The sequence below is a fragment of the Indicator indicator genome, chromosome 14 (assembly GCF_027791375.1).
Source record: "Indicator indicator isolate 239-I01 chromosome 14, UM_Iind_1.1, whole genome shotgun sequence".
Taxonomy (NCBI): domain Eukaryota; kingdom Metazoa; phylum Chordata; class Aves; order Piciformes; family Indicatoridae; genus Indicator; species Indicator indicator.
In genome coordinates this window covers 12261897-12283047 of record NC_072023.1, presented here as the reverse complement: position 1 = coordinate 12283047, position 21151 = coordinate 12261897, and the positions used below count along the sequence as shown (strand labels likewise).

The 21151-nt window shown below is 41.1% G+C and overlaps 1 protein-coding gene across 2 annotated transcripts in view; it reads left to right on the top strand.

Annotated features, from left to right (window-relative positions):
- CHST11 (carbohydrate sulfotransferase 11) overlaps positions 1-21151 on the top strand; it is a 161423-nt gene that overhangs the window by 49556 nt on the left and 90716 nt on the right. The window lies entirely within an intron of this gene.

The following is a 21151-nucleotide window of genomic DNA, read 5'->3' as shown; positions in this document are numbered from 1 at the left end:
TCTGTTAGATTTGAGAAAAGCACATTTTTATTTTTGCCTGGGAGAGTAGAAAGCAAGTATTTTCAGTTTCATCAGGGACAGTCAGTGGGTTTTTAAATAGGAACGAAAATTTAGAGTGTTTTTTATTACTATTATTTGTAGCTAAGGCTTTGGAAGCACAGTCAGAGTTGTTCTTGTAGTGTTATCAAAGTCAGTGGATTTGCTGAGGTTTGTGCTAACTGTAGAAGTGGCTCTGTGTCTTTTGATAGTGCTGGAAATCATCAAAAAGAACAAGGAAAAAGCCTTGTTTTTTTTTTTTTCCCCACAGATACTAGCACTTCTCTTTCCTCAATTGTAAAGAAACCTCTGGGTGTTGGCTGAGAGTGTTAGCGTCGAGTGTACAGGCTGAGCGATCTCAGACTGTTCCTTGCTTCCTCCAGCAAAGAGTTTAATCACTCTCCCAGGGTGGAAGAATTGGGTGCTTGCATAAGCTGGTCAAGCTCTGCTCAGTATGAGGTTGATTCACCAGCTTGCTGACTCCACACTGTCTTAGCTCCTCACTGGATGGCACAAGGCATGGCTTAGAAAGAAATGCAGTGAGAAAGGCAAAGGTGTGGAAACCCACCAGGGTTCACTGCCCTTGGCTGGAAGCGACATGAGTTAGGACAGGTTAAGTGGTTACTGCCATGGTGGGCTTAGGCAGTAGGCACACATATCCAACACTACTATTATAAACCTAAAATACTGCTTGTGGTAGTATGGCTTTGATATCTGTGTTGTATCAATGTGGCTTCAATCTCTGCATTTGTATCCCTGGTGTGTGAGTCTGTAGGGTGAGCAAGAGGATTAAAAATCAGTGCATGTTTAAGTGAAAGGTTGAAACTCTTGAGATGAATTTACTCAGGCCTGTTTGCTTACAACTATTCCTCTGAGAGGTTTAATCAGTGTGGCTGAGTGATTTCTATCCCTGCAAATTAGTGAGCATTATCTTAGTGGGCAGTAGAGATAGGAGAGGGCATCTGGAGGAGTCATGATGACTTAGCAGAGCGAATTGCCAGTGCCATCTGCAGCTTTGAGGAAAGCAGGGAGGAGGCAGTGGTGCACGTGTACTCACTGTGTGGATGCATGGGGAAGGCTGTACCTAGCTCTTTATCATCTGTTTCTCACCCAGACTCAAATGCTTCATGAAGACCCAAAGAATGTGTAGTCCATTGTGTTGAGGAGAGAGCCTAGTACTGGTATTCCTGCTTCCTTGATGAAGACCTGTCATGTAGCTCTGCTTGACTCTCATCACACGCTGTTCCTGATGCAATGGACGTGGCCATAGTGCCTGTGGCATTTTGGTGGCTGGGCTTTTAATGAAGTTTAGTGTTAATAAAAACCCCAAACACACCTCTCCCTTTAAATCCCATGATGTGGCAGTTGTCATCCTGTGAGAGTGACTTTCACCTTGCCTGTCTTTCTTTAGGGGAAACCTACTGACCCATGGAGTTGTTGTGTAGGTATTGCTGGCAGTAATTTATCCTGTCACACATGGGGTAAAGAATTCATCATCAGAAATGCAGACTCTTACATATTTGTGAAATGTCAGTTTGACAGAAGTACTGACAGCTGGCAGCTTTCCAGCAGACCAGTAATTGCTTAACTGTGAAAAATGGCAGAAGATAGACAAATGTATTGGAAAAAGAAAAATCTCTAAAATAGCAAAGTGGTGCTAATGTGATATAATTCATAACTGGTTGCGGTTACTAAGAGTCACCTTCAAGCATTTGAGTCTATTCTTTCTTCTCTAGCAAGTGATTTACGTAATGACAGATAGCTCAGCAAAGCTACCTGACTGAAATCAGATTGTTTCTTACCTTGTTTGGTCTTTGTCCACATTCTCATGCCCATATTTTGAGAGCCAACTGGGACTGACTGGGCTAAATGCATTTACAAATGTTTTTGTCAGGTTACAGAAGAGCAGATATTAAACATTCATTCCTACTGTGATTGAAGTGGGATTTTAAATATTTAAAGGAGTAATTTATGTAAAGGGAATTCCTACTGCTTCCTAAAATGATCATTTTTCATAATGTGAGTTTGGATATCCACATTCAATTAATCTAAAATTTCTATTGCTTTAGTCTTGCTCCCTACACATTAGGTCTTTATATTAAAATGTGTTCTCAGTACATGTCAGCAGGCCTGTATTTTAAGCTAATTATGATTGTCATCCTTATCATACTTGATTACTTTTTCCCAAGGACAGAAATTGTTGGGCAAGTGGCATGGGGGTGGAAATTGGAGCTCTGAGCCAATAAATGTAACAATGACAGAACTGGGACACATTACCTGATCGCTAAAATGATTCAGACCACTTGCAGATGAATTGTTTCCCTTGTTAATTCATGCAAATGTGGCCTGGAGGTTAAAGGAATTGATCTTGAGATCAAGAGGTCTCTGTTTTATTTCCAGCTCTGTCACCAGCTTGTTTTCTGACCTTCAGCAAGTCATGACTGCATCAATACACTTGCATTGATTTTCAACTCACATGCATGATGTACTTCAGTATACCGCTGAATCTGAGCTGAAGTGGTACCCACAAGGTTACACAGGAAGACTGTAAGGGAGCAAATGCAGAGTTCAGAAGTAAATTCCAGTGGGAAGTATAAACTGTGGGGCATCTTGCTTCCCGACAAGAATTTTGGCCCAAGACTCAAGCCCATTGCCTGTGAGAAGTGCTTGTATATGATGATGATGTGGAGGAAAACCGTAATGGCACTTCTCAAGTTGCATTGGTTGGCTCTTGACAAATAAGTAAGAACTGTTCTATAGGAACTTTAAATACAGACAAATAACAATTAGAGAGGTTTGGGGTTTTTTTTCAGTAGGGAATCTATTTTTTGCTGAAGATGTTCTTGAATGCTCAGTTTCAGAAGCAGTATGTTTTATCATCAGTTTTGTATTTCTGTTTTATCATCAGTTTAGTTTTTAAATACCATTTGTTTTACAGTTTAGTAACACAAAAGTTCTCTGGGGCAAGAGTCCTTGAAGCACTCATAGTGGAGGGAAGGAAGGTGGAAGTAGGCAGTGCTGAGTAATGCGAGTAGTTGTTTGTTGTATACATACGAGAAAGACAACAGATTTGCTGCTCTTGCTGCTACCTGCAAAAGTTCTGAAGTTTTTCTCTTTGCTTCAAAGTGAATTTCAGATTTTACACAGGGAAAATTATTCCTGTATACCAGTGACAAGTTTGCTTCTGTCTTCTATATGGATATAATCCTCAATAGCACCTTTTACTCTGTTAACTCTATCCTGAGTCTTCCCCCATGTTTTTTTTTGGCCCAGCTCCAGGCTTTTGCTCTGAAGGGGATATTTTTCTCCCCATTACGGAAAGCAGACTCACCGATGTTTGCAGAGAAGGTGATGCAGTGTAACAGCACTGGTACCAGTGACCTTGGCTTGACTTGTTCCACCTGGCAGAGCATCCCATGTTTCCTGTTCTCCTCTCCCAATTCCCCATGCTCACTGTGTAAAGTGACTCATTACACCTTGCTGCATGATCTGGAAAGTCCAGTCTGACTTGAAGCCAGCCAACTGAGAGCTGTCATCACTGCATGGAAGATGACAGTGGAGTTGACTTGTGGCCATGTTGTCCTTGCCTTAGAGCCCTCTCTTCTTTCCCCTGGCAGGTCTCTGTAGTACATGTGATGGTAGTAGGAGCCAGCTGGGCATCTGTGTGACCTGTGTCTCTGTTCCCTCCTGCCCAGGGCTGTGGATGGCAGGCTGTGCCTACCCACACAGGACCTCAGTCACCAGGCAGCAGGGCTTCTCAGCATGCATCTCTCCAGCTGGGTGCTCCTCCTCGCTGCGCAGCACGGGCAGCAGCTTGCATCGGGGTAGGCGGATGTGCTCTGCTTTTATTTTTATCCAGTGTAGCTAAGGCACTGGTAGTACAACTCAAAAGAACAACCTAATAATAAACCTGTGCTTGCATTGAAAATCTGGGCTGAGTGTCCCTGCTTGGCAGTGTCTTCTTGCTGCTGCTCTCTTTTGAAGCGGTTTGGATAGGCATGGGTTGGTCATGCATTTGGCCACAGTTAGCAATGTGGTACCAGCTTGTATTTTAGGAAACAGCCATAATTCAGGAAAGTTGTTGTGTTTAGTGCTGGATTGTGTAATTTGTATTTTGAATAACCTCCTGGGTGTCGAAACCCAGTAGCACTGGTGCTTGTGTAGTGACAGCAGTGAATGACAGAATCAGGCAAGAAAGTTGGACAAATCTTTTGTGTAAAGGCTGTCATTGAAAAGAGATAGGTACTAGAATTTGGTTTAACACTTTTTTGTTTTTTAATTTATGCTGATTATGAGCACCTTTTTATTAAGTCTTATTTTAGCTTTATCATTTTCTCCCCATTTTTGTCAATTTTTTAGAACTAATTTTTACTCCATTGCAGAAGAGAAAGGTCATGGGAAGGGGAAGGTGATCCAGGGAGGAAGAAGTGTTTGCTCTTGCTGTGTTCTACACTTCTCAAGTCAAACAGTAATGCTGGTTATGCAATGTCATAACTGTTAGAAATAAATTGCATCATTAGTGACCATTGCGGGTGGCCTGCAGTTCATCTCACTTATGTCCTTTCAGTGTGATTTGGGCAGTGAGATGTATTAAGTGCTTGTTTGAGAGGTTAGTGTGTAGACAGTGATTTCACCAAGTGACAAGCAATGGGGTTGGCTGTCAACCTGCATATGGTTAGCTTGACGCCTGGCCTTGATGACTGCTTTTAATGGCAACTTTTTGCTGGGAAGCTGAAAGTCTTCCTTTGGCTTTTAGCATTTCTGTCCCACATACTGTACTTAATGTGGCCAATAAAAGACCTTTTGTGCTTCAGACGTTTCCCCCTGGCACTTTAATCCTGGCCTAAGCTTTGGTGTGAGAAGAAATGGCATTGATGGGAGGGAGCTACTGCTGTAGAAATTTGCAGAGCCCACATGAGTTTTGCACAGCTCTTCCTATGTTGTGTCTGGATGGCAAAGAAGAAAAATGCTGTTTGGGTTTGGAAGAATCATTTTGGTCACTTACTTCTCAATATTAACGTTTATCTGAGTATCTTAATCTCTAGTTTAAAGGGAAGGAGGAAGCCTGTGTTTTGTTTTGTTGTGTTTTGTTTTGTCTGCATTGAGCAAACAGATGCTATTTGGAAAACATGGGAGAAAGGAAATGAAATGTTGTGGTTTCTTCCTCAAGTGTTGTCCTTGCAATAGAAATCCATGATATAGCTTGTTGACTTTTTGATTAGACAAATAGCATTGGGAAACCCTGTGTCCTGGGAAACCTTACTCATGTACATAGTTTAACTCTGTGTTTTGGCTGTAGAAAGAGCTAACAGATGAAGGGAAGAAACCCTTATGTTTGTTTGGGACTCCTTGTGCTTCTGTTTTGTTTCCCCTTTTCTCTCTGTGCCCTGTGTGTTGTATTTGACTTGTGGGTAAGGATGACCTGACTGCTGGCTACTGTTTGGGACTAACAGGTTGAAATGAGCCTCAAGCCCTGAATACCATCCACAGAGAGAGACCAGAAGATTCAACTCCCAGCTGGTGATGGGGAAGCTTTGCCAAGGCTTCTTTCCATGAAATACGTTGTATTTCCACCCTGTTCCATACAAAGAAGCCTCAATGCAAAGAACCAGCTCCAGCAGGGATGTTCTGGAGAAAAACAGGTCTGGAAAGAGATGGCTGATGTTGCATTGTCCAACCAGAGACTGGTGTTTAGCAGTAGCTGTTGTGGTGGTGGCATTTGGACAGCTGGATGATGCCATCAGGGTGTTTTGAGAAAAAAAGCCACAAAGGAAAGTTTATGGAGGAGCTTGTACCAAATCCCCAAACATATTATTCCTAAGAGCTTGAACTTTAACCTAGGGCAGTTTATTTGAATTCCAGTACTTAGCAGCATTAATACTATGGCAAGAGGACAGCAAAGAGAGCCTCCAACTTAAAAGGACATTCCTCAGTGAGGCATGAATTAAATAAGGTCCTCTGAGTGCTGAGGCTAGGGTGGGCTGCTTTGAAGGGAAGCAGCACAGCTGCAACAGAAACAGTTAAATTGTCTTGACATTGTAAGCAGAGTACACAGCAAACCACCCTGTATTTTAATTTCCCTATAGTATAAGGAAGACACAAATTAACATCTGCAGAGCATGGAATTAATCCTGTTCATATGAGAGGATCTAAATAAAACCATTGGTTACCTTTACCCTGCACTCTTTTTTTATGTTGCAATTACCTCAGGGTGATTAGAAGCTCTGATTTTTCAGCTTCACATGCATCCTCATCTACAGCCTTTGTATCCCTTGCTATTTTGTGGGCAATGCAAAACAGCAAGAAAAGAATATAGCTAAGGTCTTGAGCAGTAAAATTAATGCTACTGGTTTGGATTTGGTTTTGGTTTTGGTTTTATTTTTTCAAATGCACATATTCAGGACTCATTTGAAATTTGCACACATTTGGCAGAAGCCACAAATGCAATATAGCAAAAGTGGTTTCTGCAGGGTTAATGACAGTGAGATTGTCACCCTGAGGTCTTCTAATTTTCTTTTCTCTTCAGGGTTCCCATTTCAAGGAAACATTCATAGCTGAGGTGAAGGCAGTCTTCATTTCTAAGAGAGTTTGTATTTGCCTGAAATCTTTTTTTTCTGACACTAACTTTAGCTGGAGCACAGCCTTGATAACTATATTTCTTGTCCATCCTCTCAGAAAGTGACATGTAAGGTCTTGGACTGCTTTCCATATTCACAGCCTTTAGTTGTGCAGGGGGGTGACTGCTCTTTGTTTAAACATTTAAGATAGAAAATTGAAACTGTGTGCATAAAATGGAAAGGAAAACCTACTTTTTGTTGAGAAGCAGGAAAGCACTCAGCAGTGTCTCTGTCAAACCTCTCCTCTGATCGTGCCTTTGTGTGTCTGTGACAATGCTGTCAACCTCGAACTCTGTCATCTTCTTTAACTGCCTTAACTGCAGGAAAAACAAAGTGCTGAGTGAAAACTATAAATAAAACTGGGCATGCCTTCTGGCCTCCCTTTGGTGTATGTAGTTCTTGGTGTTGTAATTTGCCTGCCTCTCAAGTCTCTTATTTGCTATTTTACTTTTCACATGTTTTAGCTAATGTAGGGCCTCTGAGAGGACAGGATCTCCTGGGAATAGAGAAGGGGAGTGACAGTGCTGAGCTGGGAGTGGGACACTGAGGCGGTGCAAAAGGGCTGCCAGGCTGAGGGATGGGATTAAAGCCCTGGAAGTCTAGAGGGACACACAGGAGAGGGCTGTTTCCTGTTTCCTCTTGAGCGACTGAGTCCCTACACATTCAGTCCCTTCTCTTCCTTGCCACTTGTTCTGACCCCTTTGTTACTCCTTGCTCTGGTTGAGTGAGATCAGAGTTCCTGGTGTGGTGTCCAGGTTAGTGAGTAAATTGGGGATTTTCTTGGCTTATTGCTTTGGGAATGTGGTGGGAGGGAGGTGGACAGTAGTGGAATAAGTAGAATAAGTGAGGGAAGAGAAATGGTTAGCAGGAAATGAGCCAAGAAGATTGGCAGGGGCATGCAGGGGCAGCAGCAGAGTGATAAAGGGAATAGTTCAGGGCGGGGATTCGGGGGTGCAGAATGAGGAAAGGTCAAGAAGGAGAGGATAAAGTTTTCAGAAAAACAGAACAGGTTTTGACAGGAAAATATGTCAAGAGCTTGATTAAGTAGAGTACACAAAAGCAGTGTGTTCTGGGAAAAAAAGGTAATTAAATAAGAGACTTCTATTAGATGAAAAAACTCACATTGCCATTTTCTCAGATTATCACTTCAGCTTTTAGCCTGGAAGCCTTGTAATGAAGTAGATAGGAGAAAAATATAGAGAATGGAAAGGAGAAACCAAAATAAACTGCCATTTAATTGTTGGGTTTTGAACAGTAAAACATAATGCAGCATGTTTCAACTCCTGAAATTGAAGTAACTGCAAAATAAAAGAATACCAGCATCTGGTGGTGGGTGTGCTATGCCACTGTCAATATATTCACTCATAGCTGGGTATAATACAATCAGTCATATCATACCTGCATGAATAGTTCCATATATACACAGAAATGGTGTCCTTCCCAGCTGAATAAAATGGTTTGACTGTGTTGCCTGCTGAGAGCTCAAGCAGTCTGTCTTGGTAAATCTCCCTTTTGCTGCAGAGAGTTCAGGTACAATTCCCAACCATGTAGAAGGACAGAGATCTGTTTGAGTTCATGAAGCTGAGATCATTTATCTCAACTTGGAAAAGGGTAATATGTGACAACCCCTTATTGTAAATTTGAAATCAGATCAGATTTTCTCACTTGTTGGGTTCTATTATTTAACACAGCTTTTATATATAACTCCTTGATAATGACTGATTAATATTTAATGAAGACAAATGGAGTTTTCAGTGTAAAACGTAAGGATTATCCTAGAAGCAGCAGCTTTCTGAGATTGTTCCCTCCAGGTCAGTCCTATCTGCCATTCAACTCTGTAGCTTGAGAAAGCATCACTTAAACTGTAATTTTTCTTCTGCTTTATATTTTTAAGCTGAAAGTGTAAAATACTTCCAATTAAAATGCAGTTTCACTGTTTCAGCTTTCAAGAACTTGTGATAAAATTAATCCACACAGAACTGAGAGCAGAGCGAGATTGTAATATATCACAGGAGCCTTCTCTGCAGCCTTGGAAGGTTAACAAGAGACAACTAGCCTAAACATCTTTTCACAAATAAAAGTTCTCCAAGTTAAAATTAGTTCTCCAAGCTGGTGACATTCTTTTTTGTTTAATAATACAATATTTGAATGTCAGAATTTCTCCCATACAGGTGCATATGGGAATGAATAAACCCAAAGTTAAATTGGCAAGCGAATGCATATTAATCTGACAAGCTGATTTAAAAAATATTTGATAGTTTGTAAAAATACCTGTAACTGGGAAATTATCACTAAGCAGATACGTTTCCCATGGGATCCTTGGGGGAACCAGAGTTTGGGCTGATGCTGTGGTGCTGTGTGCTGAGAGGGCACCCTGCTCTCAGCAGCTTGTAGTGCTATCCTTTGACATATTCAGAAGAAAGCAAGAAAAGTGAGGAAAAAGCCTAGAAAACTTGCCACAGAATGATGGAAAGTTAATGGGTACCTTCATCACTACATATAGGTCCCTGCATAGAGGGAAGAGAACTATAGCCATGAGGAGCAGTCAGCTGCACAAGGTCCAGTGGCTGAAAGGTGAGGATAGCTTACCAAAAGGGTATGTTTGGAGAGTTTGACATCAAATCAATTTCACAAAGGTGGATTTTCTTGTCCTGGCAAATTTAGAAATGAGTTCTGAAAGATGAACTATAACTTAATTGGCATTATTTTAGGAAATTCTTCTGGAAAAGATGCTTTGCTTTTATTTTTGCTCTCCTGCTCTTTATATTGCTCTCTGCATGAGATTTCACACATGCAAGAATAGCATTTGTTTCCTGTGGGAAAACTTTTTATTGAGTCTGTGGTTCTGCCTAGCAGTTTTGTTGCCTGTCTTCTTCAGAGTCGTACAGTCAGTGTTATCTTGTATTTTAGATACTTATTGGTCACCAGCTGCAACATTAATAGAAATTTCACAATGCAGTTGGCAGGCTGGTGACTAAAACCAAAGCTTATTATTTTGCCTGCTAATTTTGAAATATTGCTATTACCAGTAAGGGTCACAAATGTGTCCAGGATTCTGGAGCCTCAGAAACTGAACCTTGAAATACTGTGCAGTTCCTTCATTCCTAGTTAGTACAGAAGAGAGCTACTTGCATAGTGGCCTCATGCTGTATGTGTATATCTATATAGCATCTATCCCATGCCATACAGCATGTCCATATTTGGAGGAAGTCTCAGTCAATTAAAAATTTTTGTTCTATCCAGCATTCTATTTGGTAGTGATACCAGAATATGTATCTTTTGCACCTGCTGCCTGTTTTGGTTCCCCTTTAAATGCTCTGAAGTAAAATCACAGAAAGATCTTTCCTCATTCACTCCCTTTTCCCCTTGGATGTGACTTCAGGAGGTGGAGTTGGTGTGCGTGGCCCATCCACCCGGGTGTGTGTGAGGCATGGCTGCATTTCTTCTCTGTAGACAAAGTACATCAGAAGGTGTCAGTTGAACTCATTGAAATGATGGCAGCAATGGAAGGAGGTGGAGGAAGGGAACAGAGCTGTTGAAAGATAAGCAGGTGCTGAAAGCTCATACATTCACCATTCTGAATGGTTTTCTTGTATTTTGGGAATTTCTCCTTAGAGAAAGACAGGTCCAGAGTGCTCAGTACCTCACCCGAGGTTGGCTGTATAGCTGGGCTCTATAATGGAAATAAAGATTATGCTAATTGAGATGAAGTTTTATAGTGCTAATGTGTATTTTACTCTTCTGTGTGGTGAAGTGCAGCCTGGGTCTGAGGGAGCTGACAATGTCCTATTCATATGTAAAATGTTTTGAAGGCTCTGTGGTTTGGAATATTTCAGAACTGCCACATGAGGGGATTCTTGTATATGAAAGCAGTATTATCTGTGTACAGCTCATTGCTAAGACAGAGAGAAGGGTGTGGAAAAGCTGTTTCTGAGCCTCTTCATACAGATTTATGGACCCTGCTGGAAGAAGGCAGGATTGCTGGAGAATTTCAGTCTGATGGGGCTGGACATGACATCCACCCTGATCCTGGTCAGCTGTAGTGATAACCAGCTGCTGGAAAAGTAAAAGATGTTGCAAAGAAGCTGATTGTGTCTCTGTGTTTTGGGATTACTTGGGGTTAGGAAGAATTAAACAGAATAAACTCTTGGAATAAGATAGTAAAGCCCAGCTGTGTAGTAATTATTAGTGTGGACATTTTGCAAATCTCAGAACCAGGCCTTTACTTTCTGTGGTAGTTTTTTCTTTTTAATAAAAGCACTTGGCTCTTTGCTTTGCCAAGGAAGTAGCCTCCTCCTTAATTTGTAAGAGCTCATCTGCTTATCCAACAAGCTGCAGTCTTAATCCTCTTTGCTATAATGAATGACTGCTTTGGAAGTGATTACTGCAGGATTTCATACTTTCTTTCCTGCTTATCAAATTGTTCAGTGCTTCTTTTTTTGTAAAGAAAATTATTGTTCCTAAATCACAGTAAAGAATCAGGAGGATGTGATCACAGTAAAAATATCAGGGGTGCTGCTTCAGAGCTGGTAAATCTTTGTCCATCTGGACGTGGTGCTGGGACAGAAATGCCTTGTGTTCCTTGACACAATCCTTGGGTCTCTGTTTGTGTCAGGTCAGGTGTGTGTGTGTGCAATCAATGTGCCTTGAAGTTCAGAGACCAAAACTCTGAGCTTTTAATTGCTCTGGGTTAAAATGACTGCTGCAGCTCTATTTTCTGTTCTGCTTGGCTTCTGAGAAGACTTGCTGTGCATTTGAGTATATCCACAGCAAATATGATTTTGTGTTTCATCTTCAGTGCACATCTGTTGAAGCACAGCAAAGAAACAGTAGCTCAAATAGACTGCAGCTGCAGCAGCCATCATTCTTATTTTGACCATGATTCAAGATAAATGCTTTTAAAATTACAGCTTTCTGAGGAAACATTTCTCCTTTAAAGGTTTTTCTCTCCCTCCCCATTTTTCTTTCTTATTTTTTGGGGGGGGTGTGGGGGGAAGCTCATACATCATGTTTGTCAAGTAGATTGGTACTAACAGTGTAATGGAAGTAGTGGGAAATACAGAAAAAGAAATCTAGCTTCTGGTTTTTTTAGGACAATGGACCTACATTTACACAGTTTTCATTTGAACTTGCATCAGAGAGATGGGATGTATCCAGCTGTCTACAGGCTTGAAAGCCAGGCTGATAAGAAGAACAGAGTAGAGCATTCAACTCTTTGCTGTAAAGAGAACCCAGTGGCAGATGTGCCTGCTGATGTTGTTACAGGGTGTATGAAGGCGTTGGAGGGAGGCATTTCTGGAAACCTGCAAAATTCACTAGAAATATTCCAGTCTTCCTAGATTATTACAGTTTCATTTTGAAAAACACATGGCTAACTTGTCATGGAAAAGTAGGAAAAACACCCAGAAAGAGAGTGGGTTTTATTTGCATTTTGATATACTGGATCTATAGCATTCCTTCATGCAAATTCATAATGCATGTCTGGTTTTTGAATATATATAGCTAAAGTTGGTCACTTTTCCATAGTTTCTTGATTCCTTTGTAGAAAGTTGCATTTGAAACCAAAAAAAGGGGGAAAAGAAAGAAGAAGGAAAAAAGTTGATGCTGATGATTAAAAAAAAAAAAGAAAAGAAAGAAAATTGATATTTATAAAAATTCAGAAATAGTTCTGTAAGAAAAGCAGAATGTTTTGATCAGCACTTTGGGACACCTGATTTTGGGTGGTGTAAACCAGAATATGCATGGAGATGAGGAGGCAGCAGACATGGTCATCAGTGCATCCAAGTGAACCTCATGAGGTTCAGCAAGACCAAATGCAGGGTCCTGCACCTGGGTTGGAACAACCTTCACTATGAATACAGGCTGGGGGAGGAGGTGATAAAAAGCAGCCCAGAGGAAAAGGACTTGGGGCTGCTGATGGATGAGAAGTTGGACATGAGCAGACAGTGTGTGCTTGCAGCCCAGAAGAACAATTGCATCAAAAAAAGCATGGCCAACAGATCGGGTGAGGAGATTCTGCTACTTTGCTCTGGTAAGACTGCACCTGGAGTACTGTGTGCTGGAGCCCCCCAATACAGGAAGGGCATGGACCTGATGGAGTGGGTCCAGAGGAGGGCCACAGAAATTATTAGGGGGCTGAAGCACCTCTGCTGTGAGGATGGGCTAAGGGAGCTGGGGTTGTTCATCCTAGAGAAGAGAAGGCTACAGGGAGACCTAATTGCCAGCTTCCAGTACCTGAAGGGGGCCTTGCAAGAAGGCTGCAGAGAGACTGCTTCCAAAGGCTTGCAGTGATAGGATGAGGAGCAATGATTTGAAATTAAAGAGTAGATTTAGGTTGGGTGTTAGGAAAAGGTTCTTTACAATGAGGGTGGTTGAGCACTGGAACAGGTTGCCCAGGGAGGTGGTTGGGCCCCCATCTCTGGAGATATTCAAGGTGAGGCTCAATGGGGCTCTGGGCACCCTGATCTAGTTGAGGATATCGCTGCTGGCTGTAGGGGTGTTGGACTAGATGACCTTTAGAGGTCCCTTCCAACGTGGGTGATGCTATGATTCTGTGATCCACCAGTCCTACCCTGTGAAATTTTGTGACACCCCCCACCCCGAACCTGCAACTCATTCTAGGGAAAACAAGATTGTAGCAGAGAAGTTTGTACTTTGCACCTACAGGAACTTGCTGCATTCAAAGCCGTGTATGCTTGAGTGTAACAGAGATACACAAAACAGAGCTCTCTTCTTGTGAGAAGTAAAACATATAGAAGAGTCTCTTGTTATAGGTTTGTGGATGACTTCTTGAGACTGCTAAAGAAACTCTGTATGGATTGAATTTTTAAAAAATTACTGGAAAAAAGTTGCTCATTGTTCATTAGCAGGGAAGATGTTGTGCTAATTTATGCTGCATGCAATGTCTGTAGGGTGACCAAGGATCTAAGTCTCTGCGTAAATTCACCCAAGAACATTAACTTCCCCACTGTGCCCAATTAAACCTATCCGCATGCTAATCTGAGAACAAACAGGATAAAATCTAAATTTATTTCTGGAAATCTCTCTAAAGCAAAAAGTAATTAAATCTCTCTATATTCTTTGGAGAGCATTTACAACCTTTGTAATTAGTGATTAGAGCTTAGAAACAAATGTTGAGATTCATTTCCTTGCTGTGCCAGGATTTATTTCATGTAACTTCAATTGCCAACCCATCTAGATTTGGTGGTCAGTGGAAACAAGGGGAGCTACCTCCAGAGGAACATGGGGCTACCCATCTCTTCAGCTGTGTCTCTCTGCAAATTGTAGGAGCTTAAATAAGTATCTTAGAATCTTGCTTCCTAAAATGAATTCAATCTGTAGCAACTAATTTGGTTTGTGGAAGTCTTTAACCTCTTTGTCTCTGTTTTTCTGATCTGGGAACTAAGGATGGTGGTTTTGCTGGTCCCTTTGCTGGTTGTCTTATCTGTAATCCTTTCTCTAAGGTGTGACCTCTTGTATCCATGCACAGTCTTACTTTAATAAGTCCCTCTGGTACATAAGTGGTAGTAGAAACATCAGGGGAGGGCAGGATGAACATGCTGAATCAATGAATCAGTATTTAAAAGCTGAAATACAGCATCTCAGCTCCTCAAGTGAAGCTCTGAAACATCAAGCTTTTGGTATTGTGTCTGTTATGTAGCTAGAGCCTTCAGCTCAGTAATGTCTCTGATTTGTTTGTGAGGCATGGTGGTGTCACAAATGGTAAGGTTCTCTGAATTTTGGTTGTTTCTCATGCTGGATAAACCCCTGTTTCTAGTTACTGTCTGGTGTAAAGCAAGTCTGGTCTCTTCTCCCAGGCAACCAGCACCAGAACAAGAGGACACAGTCTCAAGCTGCGCCAGGGGAGGTTTAGGCTGGAGGTGAGGAGAAAGTTCTTCACAGAGAGAGTGGTTGGCCATTGGAATGTGCTGCCCATGGAGGTGGTGGAGTCACCATCCCTGGAGGTGTTCAAGAGGGGATTGGACGTGGCACTTGGTGCCATGGTTTAGATAGGCATGAGGTGTAGGGTGACAGGTTGGACTTGATGATCCTTGAGGTCTCTTCCAACCTTCTTGATTCTTGATTCTTGATTCTTGAAAATCTAGTTCTACATTAACATGGAGAATAAGAATTATCTCGTTCTCTGCATTTAAGAGTTTGGCATGCTCACATACAGAACCTAATCTGATTTTTAGTTTACAAAAAACAGATCTTCCAAGCTCCAGCAAAGAAAGATGCAGTTTTGTGTTGAAAAAACTGTAGAGGCCAGACAAGTTTGGTCATAAATTCTGTACCTGTTGCCTCTGGATGAAGGGATGATAATTTACTCTAAAATCCTGAGGTGAATGCAACAAAGCACAACGCCCCAGATGTCACAAGATGTTGCTATCCATCAGCTGATCTTTGTGAACTGCTGCTGAAGGATTAGTGTTTGTAAATCATTGCCAAGAGAGCTATCTAAGAGTAACTTTACTCAGTCTGTGGAGCCAGTGCTGGCTGACAGCATTTGCATTCACTCCTCATGCTCCTGGTTGCTGATTAAAAATTAACCCTTCCATATTGTTCGGTGTCCCCAGCCTTCAGAAGGGAGCACAGGAATTTTAATGAAGTTTGAAACGAGGCGGTCTTTTTGTCACTCCGTTTCCGATTTTGCCTGAGGTTTGGACTTGGCTGAAGTCTTGCAGAGCAGATTGTGGTAAATTATTATGGAACACTCGTTTTCCTGAAGCAGAATGAGCTGGTTACTAATGACAAGCTTGTTCAGCATGATTTTAGCTAAGTGTTTGAAAGGTAAGTGGACAGGATGTTCCAAATTGCGAAAAATTCAGTCCAAGAACCGTTGATGAACTCCGGAAAAGAGCTGCTTCCTAGGGCTGCTTATTTAACTTTGCCCTCAGTATTTTCATGCTTCAAGAGCGTTGCATCTGCAAAATACTGTTAAATTGATCTGTACTTGGTTTGTATTCAGATGTGACCAGTTTGCCCTGAGCATGATTCTTGCCAGCAGAGTTGGAGCAATAGTTTTATAATATCATTTACAGACATATGCTTGTGACTGAGGTATGGATGTCTCTGAGAAGGTGTTTAGTGCAGTCTTTGAATCTGTATTTCAGTCCTTCATCCTATTTACCCAATAGAAGTAATTTTCTGTGCTGCTTTGAGGTCATAGCAGAAGTCTGTTTGGAAGACAAACCATGTCCAAATCTTTAGCTCAAGAGAATCTCTCATTTTTAGTATGGGTGTGATTAGTTACTCTTGCTTTGACTTAAAAAGTCAAGGAGTTTGAGGGCAGTAGCTTGTGTAAAGATGAGTAGAGATGCCAAAGATGTAAGTAACTGCTTTGATGCTGCTGTCTTGCCAGGGACAAATGACACTTATTTTTCTGTCTAGGTTGAGAAGGGAATGTTTAGGTGAATGTTGAACCCTAGCCTGGTTGTTCAGAGTTCTGGGAGAAGGTACTAAGTTATGTACCTGCTCTTTGCTCTCAAGAAGATGCTCCATGGAAAGCATTAACCCTGTCCTGAATTTAGGGCCAGTTGGACAGCAGTATTAGCTGGAAAGCCATGTACTTCAGCCAAAAGAAGCAAGCAGACTGCTGTCAGTTTTCAACCTTTCATACAGAAATCAGACTGGAAAAAAAAGATAATATATTTGATTATTTTTCTCTGAAACAGGAACAGGATCCCATCTTCAACCAGAATCTCGCCATACTGTTGCCAATGCATCCTATTTTCTCAGCAAGACAACCTGTATTCCAAGTGGATGGGATGAATTATGTATATCAGTTTTAAGCAATGCTGTATTAGGGAATTTTATTTTCATACTTTAGACCAATGTAATGAAAAGTTAAATATTATTATGTCCTCAGACCTTTTCTCAATATTTGTAATATGAGTCAGTTAATTGAAGAGGCAGTGAATAGCGCTAAAGTTCTTACATTTGGTTATTGTTCAAGTAATTAGAATAGGCCAAGTAATATAAATGAAACTTTACCAAGTAGGAAAACAGTTGCTAGATAGAAATTGGAGAACTTTTATTCTACAGAAGTCTGGGAAATGGGAGCCTCTGACATTTACAGGATTTTAGAATGGTAGTGACACAGGTGACTGCTGAATGCACACTTCCTGTATTTGAAATGTCATTCGTTTGTAAGTACAGTGGAAGTACCAATTATTTTATTTGTCAGAGAAGAGACTTCTCTATGACTGGATTCCACAGTGGCTTGTGAGAAATCGTGTAATTTGCCCTTCTGACTCTGTGAGAAAGTGACAATTACGGTTTTAAGTCTCCAAGAGTCTTGTTTCCCATGATTTGCTCCCTCTCTCCCTTTCTCTTCTGTCTAGATATTCCCAGTGTTCACATAACTTCTCAGGCTAGTAATCTCCAAAGAGAGCTACCACCACTTCCCTTCTCTCTGTTTCTCTGTAGTTCCTGTTACAGAGAGGTAAAGACTGCATTGATGTGGCTGCTTATTTTAGTATTTTCTCCTGTCATTTTTCATCCTGTGGGAATACCAAATGTCTCCCATTCTGAGACCTTCTTTGGAAGTTACTAAAGAGCATTATAAATGCTTTCTTCCTAGACAACTTAAGCTTTCTGCCAAGAAAACTTAAGCTTGTTTCACATGTTTCATTGTGAATGATCTTCAGGCTGTGAAATACCACACACAAAAAAAAAAAAACCATGAGGGCTTTATACCACACCTGCCTGTGTGTTTCCCCTCTCCCCCTGTGCCCATTATTCTGGGCATTGTTGTCTTATGTTTTTTTACTAGAAGCACACTGGAGGTGACATCTCCTCTTGTAAATACTCAAATCCAGCATGTGCTTTTCCATATACTCTGACACTTGTAATCCTACCTCTGCCATCACCAGTTCAACACCTGTGGGGCAGATGCTTGTCACCATGCTGAGTTTTGGACCATGGAAGGAGATTCAAAGGCTGCCTGGCTTGGCTAATAATTATCAGGCTCTCAGTATGTTTCCAAACAGTACCTTTCCAAAGGGGGTCTTTAATTTGAGGAATCTGTATTCTAATTTGAGGTCATCTAATGGATAAAGGCTGGCAAAACCTCTGGACTTTTTTCTGCACAGACACTAGAAGGGTGGACTGAGGAAATGCTATGTTCTCATGCACACTGCACTGTAATTCACAGTGGGTCTAAACAGACTTTTCTAGAAGTTGTACATGGATGCTTATGTTCTGAGATAATTTAAGGCTTGCACATGTGGCTTCCTTCTCTCTGTGAATATATACACAGATGATTATTATGTTGATAAGCTTTCAGTTAGGTGGGGCTGTTTAACTTTTTCTCTTCAGCAACTGAAATTTGGTGCCTAGATAACAGACTTGCTATTAAATTAATGACTAGGGATGGCACAGATTTTAAGAAGATGGGCCAAGATTGCATTTTGGAAAGCTCTGGTATTTAAGTAACGAACTAACAATTCATTCAGTTGCTCACAGTCCTGGCTAAATTCAGGGAATTGCTGATTTTGCTGCAGCTGCAGAATTAACACCACTCTTCAGTCATTAAAGGCATTGAATGGTGCTATCAGCTGTGTCATATGCTGCTGTGTGTGTGCATGAACGCGATCTTTTAATCATTTCTTGGAGCTGTGCATGTGCAATGCTTATCATTAGATTATAATTAACTGTAATTATGTGTGGAGATTAGCCCAAGCCATAAAATGCAAAATTAGATATTTACTATGCTAATAAGAAGATTTGATGAAGATAAAGGGCTTGATTTATTTTTTTTTCCTTTTTTCCCCCCAGTCTGACTACCACAATAGTGTGACAGTCTTGGTCAAAGTGGTGTTAAAACTGGTATAGCTGCAGTCAATGTCTGTATGATGGCTTTACTGCTGCTAATTGCTGGAGACAAGATTCAGGCCCAAAAGATCCTGTCATTCATAAAATAAAACACTGCCTCAGAGAACCTAAGATAGTAGAAAGCAGGTTGCAGGAGCCTTGAGAGGCGAGATTGTCCACAGGCATGCTAGCCACTGTTATCAACTCTATATAAACATTCCTCAGTTATTCACCTAAGGACAGTTTTGCAAAAGATATGAGTGAGATTTCTGCAGAGAAAAGGGAAATGTTCCCCTTTATTTTGATGCTGCAGTTGAATTCCAGGCACAATTGTTTTCTATGTGTGCGCAGAGGTGCACTGTACAGCTGCATCAGGGTGTGCTGTCTTGACACTGACAAACAGGGAACCAAGTGCTACATTGAGCTGCTGTGTTGCTCTGCTAAATCTGCAGTATTCTTCTGAAGGCTTTATTGAAAAAAAACCAAACCAATTAAGTAATATTTCGAATCATAAAAAAGATGTAATGCTTTCTGTAACTGAGGTTCTACATTAGCATTTAGCTTTGGCTGGGGAGACAGTTGCTTTTTGTTTGTTTTACATCTGGGAATCAAATCTTGCATATTGTGTAAATAATTTAATCTTTATGGTGGTACCTGCTGCATATAAAGTGTTGCTGTGTTGATACCTGTTGGCAAAGTGAAGCAGGAAGGGATACACTTATGCACATTACTGTTTACTGTGTTTAATGGAAATGAAAAGTGAAGTAATAAATTAGGAAACATCACACTCAAATTACTATTTTTCTTCACTTTGGAACAAAGCATCAGTGTTTCAAGATCCTAGTTAATCACAGTCTAACGGCTGGATATACTGAAACATTCCCCACTCCCTTTCCCTCTGCTCTGGTGTTTTAAATGGAAACAATGTGTTTTGCTACTGACTGGAAGGATGGGGTTTGAAAGATTACTTGTAATGGGGCTACAAAATGATTACTTCAAAGCATCCCTGGATGCAGTTCCTGGTACAAGGGTATGGAAAGGGACCACAGATGGGGACAGGGTGGACAGGAATTTTGTAGTTAGAGAGCTGCTGGATATTTCACACTCTCACTTTAGTGTTTTCTTCCTAAAGCCACTTCCAGACACTGGAAACTGGTATTACTCATGGAAAATCTTTTTCAACTGTTTTCAGCACTTTCTCAGTTAACTTTTTAAAAGGCACATTAGCAAAAAACCTAAGGAATTGCAATATTTGGCTGTGTGACGAGAAATGCTGGAAGTTAATCAGGTGTTTAAACATAGAAATTAAAATTGTAGCCTCTAATAACATTATTGTTCTAATTGTGAAGCAAATGAAAACATTAGCCAGATTGTTTACTGAGCGTGTATATCCAGCTCCTGTTTACTAAGTGTGCATGTCCAACTCCTGTCACAAGAATCTCTCTTGCCCGGGGGAAAAGTGACAGGCACATCATTAAATAATTACCTTCAGTTGAAAAATAGAAATAAAGTGAGCAAAGCAATCCGTTATGTTTCCAGACTGGAATTGTGTAGTTTTTCTGTGGTTCATACTAGTTAATGTATCAATTATGATTCTGTGTTAGCTTCTCTGTATGAAGACATTACTTGCCTGTATTCTCTGACTCTTGGCTTGAAGCCTGCAGCATCATGTCCTCAAGTGGTGCAGCTCAGAACTGTTGCTGTAGGACACTTCAGTAGTTTCTGGTTACAAAATGCAGCTAGCAGTGGTAAAAGCATGCCCGGCTCTGCTTAATGTCTTTGGAATCCCAGCAGGATCATATTTTCTTTTGTGTCTTAATTAAAACTTGACAAGTGTCCCCTGACTGGGATTGCCATGGGCATCTCGTTGCTTGATGCTCCTCCCATAGCTAGCAAAACAATATGGGGCAGAGGATGATGTGGGGCACATAAGATTAGAAGAAACAGGCAAGTTCTTGTTTTCCTCATGACTACAGAGGGTGATCAGTGCTGAGTGGTTTTTCTATAGGCTTTTACAGACTGAAGGGTCTAACTTGAAACTGATGTTTTCTGCATCTCTTGAGGCTCTGGTCAAGTTCTCTCTTGGAAACACTGTATCATCTAAAGTGCTCCTCAGTCAGGTCTTTGACAAAGCCTTTGACTTCTGGTCTCCTTCTGGGATGACATAGATATGTTGGTTTTCACATCAGTCAAACATTCAGTTGCAATACATAGAGCAAAATACAGGTTGAAGCACAAAGTGCAGCAGTGATTGTCTGCATGTGCATGATGTACTGCTGAGTGTCTGTTCTAGGAGAAACCAAAGAGTTTGGACAAAAGTTTTAAAATCAGATGTTTTAATAATAGATTCCTGTGTACTTCTGTATTTAGACTGAGAGAGGCTCAAACATTGCCTCTCAGAGATGTTGGTTATAGGACTCCATCCCACTCCTCTCTGACAATCAGGGAACAGGTGCTGAAAATTGCGTTGCTTTGGTCCCTAGATTTGAATTTTTGTGCACCCGAGCTGGAAGTTGTTGGATAACAGCTTTAGCTTTGCCTCTCCTCCCCCCCCCCCCCACCCGCCCCCCCCCCCCCCCCCCCAAAAAAAAAAAAAATATAAAGGATTTTGCTTTTGGATCATTTGCAGGGAAAGTAAAATTAGGAATTAAGACACAGCCCCCTCTAGAATTCCCTGATCTGTC